The following is a 13,309-nucleotide window of genomic DNA, read 5'->3' as shown; positions in this document are numbered from 1 at the left end:
GTTCCATTTGTTCTTCACATTCACTTCTTATTTTCCCACCCTTCTCTGTGACAGAAGAATCTGACCTGTATGGACTACATTAATGGTAAAATTTTATTATTATTAGTGAGGCTAAGTATTTTTTCACATATTTATTGGATATATGTATTTTCTTGATAATCTGTTTATTATTTTATTCCATAAGGATGTTTATCTTTTCAAAATGATTTATAGGTGCTGGAGTGTTTTCCGCATGAACCATGGCTCAAGGACTCTGGAAAGGGTCTATGCATAAATTAATAATCTAGACATGAAATATAAATTTGGAAGTCATGGGGGAAAGCCATACAAAAACTCAGTTCTAGTGACTAAGCTCCCAGAATCTCCAGACTCATGGCTTTTTATTTCCACATTCTTCCCTATAGCAAAGCAGATATACATATCAAAGCTAAGGTTTGGTAAACAGTAAAAGATTATCAGGTGTGGGGACCTGCCCTTAGCTGTCTGGCAGCAGGCAATAATATGTAGATCTTCAGCTCTCCTGAAGCCACAAGGTTAATAAACCTTTTGATGAACTTCTTGCGTTTATGATCTGCTAGAATTAGCCTCCAGCATGTTCCCCTTCTTTGATTTAATAAATTTAATAAGAATGTATGTCATTTGCAGAGCTCGGATCCTTTTAAGATTTTCAAATTCAATGGAAAGGATAGTTCTTTCATGTCCTTTTTAATTGCTTCCAGGCATCAACGGAATCAGTCTGTAGTAAGCTCTTTTCTGGGCCTACAGTTCTTTTAGTCCCCTTTCCAATCACTGTCTCTTGTGACATGACAGCAATGATATTCTAGTTCTGGATGGTGGACAAACAGTGATCAATGGCAATGCAGGTTCGATCTTCTTTGGCTTTGTTCTAGGCAACCTATAGCAATGCATAACTGCTGACTGCTAGCATAGCAAAGCATCTTCACCATGCTCCATCTCTGGGCTGTTTCATCAGTGTGTTGCTTGGGGCCACTGCTATCTGTGGCTGGAGTAGTCTGGTTAGTTCCTTTCTCAGATCCATTGTTGCAGGAATCCACACAGTGTGGGAAGAATTTTCTGAAAATATATAAGCATATTTTCAACCAAAGGTTAATAAAGGAATTCTTTCTATAAACTAGACTTGGGATCCTTTCATTCTGCCAAACCATTTTCCTTTGGCTTATTGTGACACCATGTGTGTCTTGCCATCAGCGTTATAAGTGAAAAAAAAATTAAAGTAAAAATTTAAGTAATTAAAGGAGATTACTCCACTATCCTCTCTTTTTTGTCTTAAATAATATTAAGAGGCTTTTGGAAATCTTGCATTGCAGTCTTGACAGTTTTTTAATTCAATTCTTTGCAAAGAAATATGACTGTGCATTATATGCAGCTTTACTATGAGATGAACCATCAGTAAAAAATTAGTTAACCCTCCAAGAATAGTTTCCTGCCTAGTACAACTAGGTTCCCTTGATTACTCACTTACTTCAATTTGCCACTTTAAATTAGTCTGAAATAAGGCTTATTTTCTAACTTCATTTGTTCTTGGCTATTTCTGCTATCAGTCTTTGAGTATACCACCTGATGTTTTGTGGATTACATAAGCTTTGTTTAGGGAGGCAAAAACACAAATTCTTTATTTTTCTTTTTGAGGCCTAATATATTAACTTTTAATTACAGTTTTTCAGACATTTGAAGAAACCCTCCCTTTTTTCCCCTCTAGAGTACTTTCTACACTTAGAAAGTTTCTTTTAAAAACCTTTTTTCTTTCTTGACTGCTTTTCAGATGCTGGCGGATACTGCTGCCTACATTTTTAGTGCCTCTCTTTTATTTATGGTGACTGATTAATCATTAGATTTAATACTTGAATAATAACCTTCAGTTTACTCTGTAAATGTTAGTGGAGGAGATTTAAAAATTTTTAAATTTCTCCTTTTATTAAGCTTAAGATTTATTTTTAAACAAAATTCTTTTTGGTTAGTGCTCATTTGCATACACAGAGGGATTGTGGGAGGTCTCAGTAACTTTTCAGGGGACTTTACTCGAATCCAATTGTTTATTAAAATATTTGCTTCTCATATAACTGAAATTATATAAGACCTTGATTATATTTTTAAAAACTAATTTATTAAGTAATTACAGTAGACATCTCTTATTTATAAAGTAAGCAGACTTATACATTTGATCTATTCCATTCTTTCCCCTAGCCTATTTAAAATCCAGGCTGCCCAAGAATTTTTAAAATTCTCTTGTTGAATCTTAAGAAATATTTAGCAACTTTGTCTTGCCTTCCTTAAAAACCTTTATAATATTTAAAATATATGTATATAAATAAAATATATTTATTAATTTTTATTTGATAAAGCTTTCCACATGATTTCAACTATATTAAATAGGCTAAATTAAAAAAATATTTATTTTAAGAAGAGGGAATAAATTCTTTAATCACTCCAGGGCCTGTGAAATGTTTCAAAGTTATCCCAAGATTAAAGTCTTGAAATTTAACTTGGAAAGATTATCATATATACTTTTTATAATTATTCTAAGAGATAGAAATTAAATTTAAACTGGTTTTTATGTTAAAAATTTGGTTGAGACCACAGAATTAATCCTCTTTATGAATTAGACCATATTATATTTTAGGTTGAAATTTTACCACTCTTGGTACATCAATATATTTTAAAGTACTAATTTTTCCAGAGAAAATATAAGAATTATTTTCTCAAAAATAAATTTATATAGTTTATATATTTTGTTATTACAACTATATAATTTCCCCCTGTGGGAAACACTGAATACCAGGAGGCAACTCCGGCATTGAGTGTCTGCTCCCTGGTGTTTAGTGCTCATCATTGTGACTGGTTATTCCGCCGTTCAGTCTATTTGCATATTAGCCTTTTATTGTATAGGATCCTGCTAGAATCACTCTCAGTACCCAAATAATATTTACTCGAACTTTCCCTGAGAAACAGAACCAAAGAAATATAGGTGGAGATTAAAGTGGAGATGGAGGAATGGGGAGGGAAAGAGAGGGATGAGAGACAGAGAGAGACTATAATTAATTGGCAACTATGAATTCTGAAGGTAGCTAGATCTCAGATTTTCAGGTGAATTAGCTAGCTGGAGACTCAGAAGAACCAATAATTTAGTTTCAATTTGAGTTTAAAGGTCTGAAAATCTGTAGAGCTGATAGTGTAATTCTGGTTCAAAGGTCAGTGGGCTTGAGACCCAAGAAGAGCTGATGTTTTAGTTTGAGTCCAAAGGCAGGAAAATAGCCAACATTTCAGTACTCAGGCTGTCAAGAAGAGCTCTCTTACTCATGGGAGAGTCAGGCCTTGAGTGACTGAATAACACCCATCTACTTTAGGGAGTCTGGGAAGCCACTGCAGCCAACAATGTCATGAAAGTGTACCAAGGAATGTGGGAGGCCAATGGACCTTAAATGCTAGCAGGGCTTACCCTAGGCACTGGTTGTTCATGTTGAGATAGCAGTGGTTCAAAGCAATTTTCTGACCTGATAGCCTCCAAGTAAATGTTTACTGAACCTTAGTGGTCTTTACCGACCTTTGAGACTATCTGTCTGCTACATGTTTGCTATGCTTTCCTGAGGGCAAGATGTGTATCTAAAACTGAATAAAATTGGACGAGGCCAGGACTCGATGTGTCTCTTCAGGAAAGAGGTTCCACCAGGCCCCCCAATACCTTCTAAATTCATATTTCTAGTGTAGCATCTTCATTTGTGTGTCAGCTCCTCCTTCAGATCCTGGCCCTCACCATGCATGAGAGAGAAACATTGTAATTGGCACCCGAACAGGGACTTGAAGAGAAGATTCACCTGAGTGAAACACGAAGTGAAAAAGGAAAAGTGGAAACTCACCAGGAAATGTGGAAACTCACCAGTGTCCAAAGCCCATGCCAGCTTCAGAGTCTTGAAAGTAAATGGATGGGATGCTTCTGGAATAAGCCAGGTTATAATGAGTAAAAGGCAAAAACATTATTGTAGACTTTTAGCTTGCATCCTCAAGGATAAAGGAATTAAAGTGTCAAAAGTATTCTCTTACAGTTTTTGCATATTATCATAGAGTATAATCCTTGGTTCCCTGATGTTAGAACATTAAACCTTGATCTCTGGAAACAATTAGGTAGGAATTTAAGAAGAAATCAGGCTCAAGGAAAATGAGCGCCCTTGTCATCTATAACTATGTGAGCTCTTGTTCAAGCTGTATATTGCCCACTTCATATCGAGGATCAAAAGCCTACAGAATTCCAGGAGGATTTATCACCACCCCCTCCTATAAAGTCCCCTGCTCCTCTGCCTCCAGTGTGGGAAGACTCATCAACTAGAGAAAATGGAGCTAACAGTCTGTTTACAAAAGGACTCCTTAATGCTTTGTCTGAAAATTACCATATGATACCTTGGGACTGTCAGATTTTAGGTAAAATGACTTTAGATGCCAATCAATGCTATGGAGAGCAGAATATAATAAGATCTATGAACAACAGGCTGAGATCTGGGCCGCATCTGTCTGTAAGTCCCAGGCAATGTAAAACATCTGAAAGAATCATGAAAAGAACTCTGATCTATTATGTCTTATCTATGTGTTATGCATGCTTGTCTGTTGATTATTGTTTTATCTGTGTTTTTTGTTTGTTGGTTTGGTTTAATTTGTTTATTGTTAGTCTATTAACCATGCCTTTAATTTATCTTCATAGAAAAGAAACAGTAGGTGGCCAGGCCATTACTAAATTTCCCCAGAGCAAACACAATGTAGGAGTGGGGGAAAGAAAGAATATGAGCAGTATATGTGGCCGATAACACAAGTCCTAAGAAAATTCCGTAAGATAAAGGGAGGTAAATGTGATTAAAAAGGTCTCAGCCCATTGATACTAGGTCTCTTGGTGATCCTGTGGAATGTATGCTCACTCTCAGGAGTGTTATTGGGACTCTCATTTTTGTTTCCCAGTTCATCATTTAAAATTTAAATAAATGAGCCATTTCTCACAAACGGGGGGCTTGTCCAGGATCAGAGGAGATCAGTCTGGAGATGATCTGGGAGATGTCTGCAGTTGTGGAATGAAGAATCTTAAAAGGACTCAAGCCCTATAGATGGGATACACTTTTCAAGTTTTATTAAGAAAGCACAGAGGGGGAGATGTGGGAAGCCACTGCATGCCAACACTGTCATGAGCATGCACCAAGGAACATGAGAGGCCAATGGACCTTGAGCATTAGCAGGACTTACACTAGACACCGATTGTTCATGTTGAGATAGTGGTGGCTCAAAGCAATTTTATGACTTGATAGCCTCCAAGTAAATGTTTCCTGGACCTTATTGGTCTTTATTGACCTTTGAGATTGTCTGTCTGCTACATTCTTGATGTGCTTTACTGGGAGCAAGATGTGTATCTAAAACTGAATAAAAAGCAGATAAGGTCAGGACTTGGTGTGCCTCTTTAGGAAAGAGGTTCCACTTGGCCCCCTAATACCTTCTAAATTCATATTTCTTGTATAGAATTTTCATTTCTGTGTCAGCCCCTTCAGATCCTGAACCTCGCCATGCAGGTACCTGGCAAGGGAGGACAGTCTTTTTCACTCAGTATATTGATTTAAATATTCATCTCATCTGCAAACACCCTCACAGAAAGATCCAGGACAATGTTGATCAAATATCTGGAAACCTTGTGGCCAGTGAAGTTACCACATAAAATTAACCATCACATCAGACTTTCCCCAAATAAAAAGACCTTACAATTTTTAGCTCCAAGTATTACCAATGTATATGTTATTTTTGTTTTGGTCTGAACTTGTTTTTTCCTCTTCCCCAAATTAACCAATTTTATCCTGTTGCTTATTGCAGTAAGTGCTTTTTAAAAGATGTCCCTACTTTTTACCAATTTATTTGTTCACCTACCCACTTTCCACTTTAATTATTCATTATTTATTCAATTTTTTTCATGAAGATTATTCATTAGAAATTCCTTTAGTACTGGTCTATTGGTAGTAACTGCAATCTATTTTTATTTGTGAAATTCCCATTTTGATTCCATTCTTAAGTAATATTAAATGAGGACAAAATATTCATTTTTATGAGAATATATATATATATATATATATATATATATATATATTTTCATTTCATTCACTGAGATTGAGTAATTCACTATCTTTCCTTTATTTATTATTGCTATTGATAAAACAGCAATGTTTAATTGTTGGTTGTGATTTGTCTCTTCCCTTGGCTTGGTTTTAAAATTATTATTATTTTTTTTTTTTTTTGCTGCTTCACAGACATTTTGGGATTTATATTTTTTTTCTCTGAGAACTGAATTGTTTTATTACTTCTGGAAAATTCTCACCCATTCTCTTAATAGATAAATTCTTCACCATGCTCTTTCTTTTTTCCTTTGAAACTTCTTTTGAATAAATGTTGTACTTACTCATTTGACTTCTATGTCTCTTAAACTCACTTATATATTTTTCCTTTTTTGTCTCTCTCTGATTCCGTGAATAATTTCTCCAAGTTTATTTTTTCTATTCACCATATCTAATCCTTTTTTCAAATATTTTAGTGACTTTTAAAAATATCTACAAGTTATTTTTATCCTTTCCCAAAGATTTTTTATCATTAGTAATAATCTTGTAGTATGCTCAATAAAAATTATGGGAACTGAGGAGTTAACTGGGATCAGATATAAAGAAAATGAACACAAGTGTCTTTTTAATAATTTTTAAGCAACAATGGATTTATGCTTTATGATGCTTTTGTAACTATCTAACATTTTTATAATTACAAATTTGAAAATCTTTATATACCAGCATGTATAGATCTACCTAATCTTTTTTATTGCTGCAAGATATTCTATTATATACATTTTTATCATGCTGTAATACTTTCTTAAATATTTGATTCCTTCATCTATTTTAATCAATTTAAAAATAATTATCTTTTAGTATATTTTAATCTTATTCTCTAAAGCTCTTGTGTTTTTCTTTTTTCTTTTTTTTCTTTTTGTGGATGCAACTTTTTTGGTATAGACTTTTTCCCCCTTCATAGATCACAGGTCAACTCAACAAGTTGAGCTCTTATTTTACTTTGCCAGTAGATGGATTTTTCCCTTGCTATTTCTTCACTGAGGTCATATGCTTTATGTATCCTGGCTTTATATATACAGTTTGTCTGTGCGAGGAGGGTTTGCCAGTCCAACTCTCCAACTCAAGCAATCCGAATGCCTTATTTTTTGGCCCATAATGTTCATTAAATTCTTTTGAATAACCAGACTAAGAGCCCTTATTCCCTCAAGCTGCCAAAGGGCTAGCATTGGTTGACAAAACTGGCTTTCAATTTTCTACTTGCTTTTAGCCAATGGGGATTTTACAACTTCTTTGTGAGTTTGGCTATGCATTTTAAACAATCTTTGTTATCGTATTATCCCACACTTACAGGTGTTTGCAGATAAAGATTTTCATAGTCTCAAATTATCTGTAATATTGCTAGGCATAGGCATCCCACTGTTTCATCACTTAGCCTTAGAAATGTTGGCTGCCATTTGTCTTTGTAATCCTCTCCCTAGTCTGGGCACACCTTATCTTAATTTCTTCTCTTTGGTAGTAAAGCAGGACTGATTTAAGGTTTAAACTTTTACATGGGGAGTGATCTGGTTATTTGAATTTCAAAGTGAAAGTGAATATACTTAATGTACAATGCCAGGGACATAGTTTTCAAATATCGTTATTCTTCCTCATCTACCTTCACTTCTCTCACATGACAATAGCTCAAGGTCATTCCCATTTCAATTTTACAGTTGCATTCAGTGCGATGTAGTGGAAATAATAGTGACTAGAGTGAAACAACCTGAATTATGGTTTAAGCTCTTCTACTACATTGTATAACCTTGAATTATCTATCTCTTAGTGCCACTGTTAATTTGCACAAAACCTTCAAGTTCTGACTATGATTATGTTATTCTAGACCTTGTTACTTCAAAGAAGAACAGAATGATTAAAAACTGAAAGGTTTTATATTTTTAAGTTTTAAAAATTATAATTTGTAAAGTCATTCTTAAAAGTCAAATTTAAGGGTAGCTCATAGTGTCTGTTCCCACCCCCACCCCTGAAAAAATAAACAAACAAACAAACAACAACAACAAACAACCAGGAAAAAGGAGTCATTAGACACATTATATTAAAATTATTTAGGGTAAAGATTAGATTTGAATAGGAAAAGTCTAGATACCTGGATATGTAGATTTCTAGGTTACATGAAGGACCAGAGCTCACTATTTTGACCCAGAGCATAGTTGAAGGAATTAAATACAGTCACGAAGCATATAATTAAACAACTAACTATGATATTTTACTCTTTAAAGTAATTCGCCATTTTAGCTATAGTCTCCATTTAGCCTATTTTTCACATTTACTCTCTCTTACCCCTAAGTACAGAAAAGAAAACAATCCACTTAAGCCCAGAAAGTAACAGAAGTCACTGGAGAAGTTCTCAGATCCTCACTGCCCTCTCTCCTAAGAGCTACTTGCACTACCCTGTTTCCCCGAAAATAAGACACTGTCTTATATTAAGACAGTGTCTTATATTATTTTCTCCCAAAGTTGCGCTAGGTCTTATTTTCAGGGGATGTCTTATCTTTCCATGCGCTAGGTCTTATTTTTGGAGGATGTCTTATTTTGGGGGAAACACGGTAGTTAGGAATCACATACACATATGTCTATGGCCAAGTACTCCCTTTAATAAGAATGCTGGGAAGAACATTTGTAGGTCTTTTTGCTCATGGCCTTTTGAAAGTAATTTTAACATTTCAGAGGTGAATCATTCTTTCCATTTTGCCTACTCACGCATATGGGTTCATTCTGTATTTTTACCAGTGATTAAGGAAATTATTTTTCTTTATTTCTCTTTAGCAGTGGTGAAAGTCCTCAAAATCTTTGATAAAATTTCCTCAAATCACTGATAGCATTTTCTAAACTCACTCTCTGGAGGCCTTGACTGGTGAGTGGGGAAATGTACCTCCTATAGGCTTCCAGTAGGTGGCAGGTACAGTACTTCAAACCTCCCAACACATGAAAAAATCCACAGCTCAGTACATAAATATAGGTTGTTACTGTGTTTTAAATCTTAAAAGCAATTTAAAAGGGAGTAAAACTTCTGTTTATAGATCTAGTATCATATTAGCATATAACTATCTTCTTATTTTTATCTTCTACTAAAAGTACAAATGCAACAAATGAAAATACGTCTTTATCAGGAAACGCCTGCAATTCCAGATTGCAAATTAAGCATTTAAATGTTGAATAATATAATCACCACATTATAGATGTTAATTAAAGTGCTTAGTGAACAAAGATACATTTAGTAATTTTTAAATATAAATTTTGGAGATGAATAACTATTGTTTTATAGCAATTATAGTTTAATAGGCTTCCATTTAAATTTTATTGCTTTTTTTTTTTTTACAGATTCATAGATGGCAGAAATACAAGTAGATATAAGTAAATATATACATATGTACATACATGCATACAAAAATTTATAAATCCATTTCTTTGTTTTTTCAAAAATAATTTTATCGTGTTTTCTTCAACTTACTATGGAAATAAATGTCTACTGTGTATTTGGGGAAAAAAATTGCTCTTTGCGACTTATGATAAGCCCCTTGTAGAAGAGAAATGAACACTCAGACAGGCCACACATTACCTGACTAGTAAGACAGAAGTTTGTTCTGAGGTGGGTGACTGTGAAAGCTGCAAAATATTCCATTGCACATTCCTATACACAATTTTATTAAAAACATGTTTAGGTATGACATGTCTATAGACTTTCAGAAATATTTTGTTATTAACTCAGTAAAAACACTTTCAAATGATTAAAAAAATAGTTTTAACTTCAATCTATATTTTGAATTCCTTTTAAAGTTATCATTTTTGTGCTATACAGAAGATGTTCAATGTCATTTGTTCAAATGAAACTCAGCTAAAATTATACTATGAGACTGTGGGTTATTTACTTGGTTTTACCAAGTTTAATGCTATACATTTTACTCGTTTGTGTTTTTTAAAAAAATATATTTTATTATTTTTTTTACAGAGAGGAAGAGAGAGAGATAGAGAGCTAGAAACGTTGATGAGAGAGAAACATCGACCAGCTGCCTCTTGCACACCCCCTACCAGAGATGTGCCCGCAACCAATGTACATGCCCCTGACCTGAATCGAACCTGGGACCTTTCAGTCTACCACTGAGTCAAACCGGTTTCGGCCATTTTACTTGTTTTCTTTTCTGTCCTACCCTTTAAAATGTAAGCTAAGTCTTAAAATTTCATTTTATGGTTTATTCATGACTGAATCCACAACATTTAGTTGATGCTTGGTGCTCAGTGGATGCTTGGTACATAAGTGTTGCTAAGTGAATGAATAGATTTACTTTATACAGTTAGGTCACAGAATAAAAAAATAACAAACAGTAGTCACTTAATAAATGTTGGATTGGGCCAGTTCCCCTTTTCTTCTGCCAACCCTTTCCCATCTACTCTAGCACACTAGAATCCTCAGAGCCATGTTTGACTCTTGTTTTCCTTTGTCACAGTGGATTAGATAATAATTTTCAAAATCTTGGCTCCTGAAACTGTTGTCCACAGATTAGCAGCATAGGCAGTATCTGGGAAATTATTAGAAATTCAGAATTATGGGCCATAGCTCAGAACTACTAAATAAGAATTTGCACTTTAAGACAATTCTCAGGCAGTTCATGCACACAATAAAGTTTGAGAAGCAGTGATGTAAGTCACTGTGCTTCTTCCACATGTCCTAGATTTTTCACCCCTTTCTCGTCACCGTGAGAGAGAACATCTTCTAAATTCATCCAGTTGTCTCTAAACTATACAGCATACCACAACCAGATTCTACTTTTAAAAAAATATATTTTATTGACTTTTTACAGAGAAGAAGGGAGAGAAATAGAGGGTTAGAAACCGGAATCGAACCCAGGACCCTTCAGTCCACAGGCTGATGTTCTATCCATTGAGCCAAACCGGTTTCGGTGAGATTCTACTTTTTAAACAAATATTTTGTCACATCCTTGGCTTAAGGATCTACAGTTCCTCCTTTTACCTACTTTCAGGAGTTCCAACAATTACTCATTTGGAGATAAAGCATCTCCATTATCTGACTCCACCCTCTCCCCTCAATGTCATCTCTTATCACAAGTTTATTCTTTAGTTGGATTTCTGTAAATTCTACCATCATTCTTGGCTACTGTGTCTCTTCATCAAAAACACATGTCACTTTTTATTTAACTAAATGCTATTCATCATTTAATATTTAACATGACGAATCACTCCTGCAGAGTCTTCCCTCATTCATAGAGCCTACATGTATTTCTCCATTTTTTACTGCACACAATTATGCTACATAAGGCTCATCATGCAGAAAGCTGCATTGGAGAGTTTTGTTATACATGAAGATAGATCCTGTCTTCCCAAGTAAGACTTTTAAGTTAATCAAAAGCAGAAATTTCATTATTCTTATTTTTTTGTATTACTGATAACTATTCAGAAACATAAGAAAATACTTAGGTTCCATTTTAAATGAATCTATGTTTAGGACACTGGGTTTCCAGTAACATAAGGCAAAGCCAGCCTAGCTTAAGCATGAAGAATCAGTAGAGCCTCAGAAGGTCCAGGAACTAGAGTGTGGAAAGCTCTCTAGAATGCCTTCACCATTCAGATTCTTTTTCTTTCTGGTTGGCCTGTTAATTTGCACACATTTGCTTGATTCCTCTCTCTTCCTCTCTGCACATTCCTTGTCTCTACTTCTCAGGTCCTTATGGGAGGCAGATCACGCTCACCAGGAGGCTGTCTTTGAGCTACATATTTCAGGATTCAAAGAAATTGGGTCAGCCTCCTCTCACTCTGACCTCAAATTCCTGATTAGTCCAGCTCAGACTATTCAGTCAACTAATGGCAGGGAGGGAAATCATGGCCAAGACACCAATGTTTTTGTGATAAACAGTTAATAGTGGGGAGAGGGAGTCATGACTTAGGAAATTATTTCCAAGTGTGTAAATAGAATTTTGGCCAATGTCTATTTACATAAGAAAAGAATGAAGCTTTTTTTATGCCTTCAACAAATACAGAAGGTATAATTAATTCAACCGTCTGGCTTTCTCTTTTTCTAAAATCTTCATTTATAGCTTTGGTTTAGTCATCAGATAAATAATATAAAGGTTTCACTCTCTACATCATCATGGTCACAGCAGAAGAGATGTCAAGCAGTTGTCTTTCTAAGCTGCTTCATTTAGAAAAGGGTGCATTTTTTAAGCACTTTCTAGGAATTGAACTCATTCAGCTCCAGTTAGCAGATGATCAGAAAACTATGGTATATCTACACAATGGAATACTATGCTGCCATAAAAAAGAAGGAATTCTTACCATTTGCAGCAACCTGGATAGAATTGGAGAACATCATGCTGAGTGAAATAAGCCAGTCAATGAAAGGAAAACACCACATGATCTCACTCATTTGTGGATAATAAAGAACATTATAATCTGATGAACAAAAAGATTGATACAGAGACAGTAAAGCATCAAACAGACTGTCAAATTACAGCAAGAAGGTTAGGGAGAGATGGGGGAGATAAGAGATTAACTGAAGGACTTGAATGCATGCATATAAGAATAACTAATGGATGCAAAACATTGGGGGGTGAGGGCAGGTATAGGAGTGGGGTAGGAGGGGCAACAGTAAGATATACACACATATAATACCTTAATAAAAGAAAAAAATTTAAAAAGAATCTATCATACAATTCCAATAATTCTAAATATACACTTCTGCTACTGGAAAAAAACAAAAGTGGCAGAAAAGATCTGTTTACAAAAAAAGTTGCAGAAGGATTTTTATGATGATTAGTATTTTGAAATAATTGAACTCTTTTCTTTCTGACTCTTATGCGCACGCACACACACACACACACACACACACACACACACACTGAGGTCATTGAATCCATGTGGAAAAGAAACAAAAGTAGCAGTAAACTCTAAAATGTGGAGTTTCCCATAACATATAATTATGATTTGAAAATGTGGTCAAAAGAAATAATATTTTGGAGTTATGAAAATGTTCAAAAATTAGATTATGATGATACTTACACAACTCTGTAAATATTTAAAAAATCAACTCAATTGTATGAAATTATATCAACAAAACTATTTAAAAAAGTTATATGGGAATTAAAAACCAAATTTAGAGAAACCTAAAAAACACAGGTACAATGTTGCTTGGATCAATATTTGAACACTAA

General features: G+C 34.5%; 1 long non-coding RNA gene across 1 annotated transcript in view; it reads right to left on the bottom strand.

The window, feature by feature from the left end:
- Positions 1–444: 444 nt before the first annotated feature.
- Positions 445–13,309, bottom strand: part of LOC311617650 — a 54,668-nt gene continuing 41,803 nt past the window's right edge. Inside the window, exons 2-3 of the long non-coding RNA XR_014794142.1 lie at positions 3,896–3,952; positions 445–1,074 (exon numbers count right to left, since the gene is read on the bottom strand). This is a non-coding gene — a long non-coding RNA (uncharacterized lncRNA). The remainder of the gene's footprint in view (positions 1,075–3,895; positions 3,953–13,309) is intronic.

The sequence above is a fragment of the Pipistrellus hanaki genome (assembly GCF_964339955.1).
Source record: "Pipistrellus hanaki genome assembly, chromosome: 1".
In the NCBI taxonomy this organism is placed as follows: Eukaryota; Metazoa; Chordata; class Mammalia; order Chiroptera; family Vespertilionidae; genus Pipistrellus; species Pipistrellus hanaki.
The sequence above is the reverse complement of the archived record's forward strand: the minus strand, read 5'-3'. Positions and strand labels throughout refer to the sequence as shown.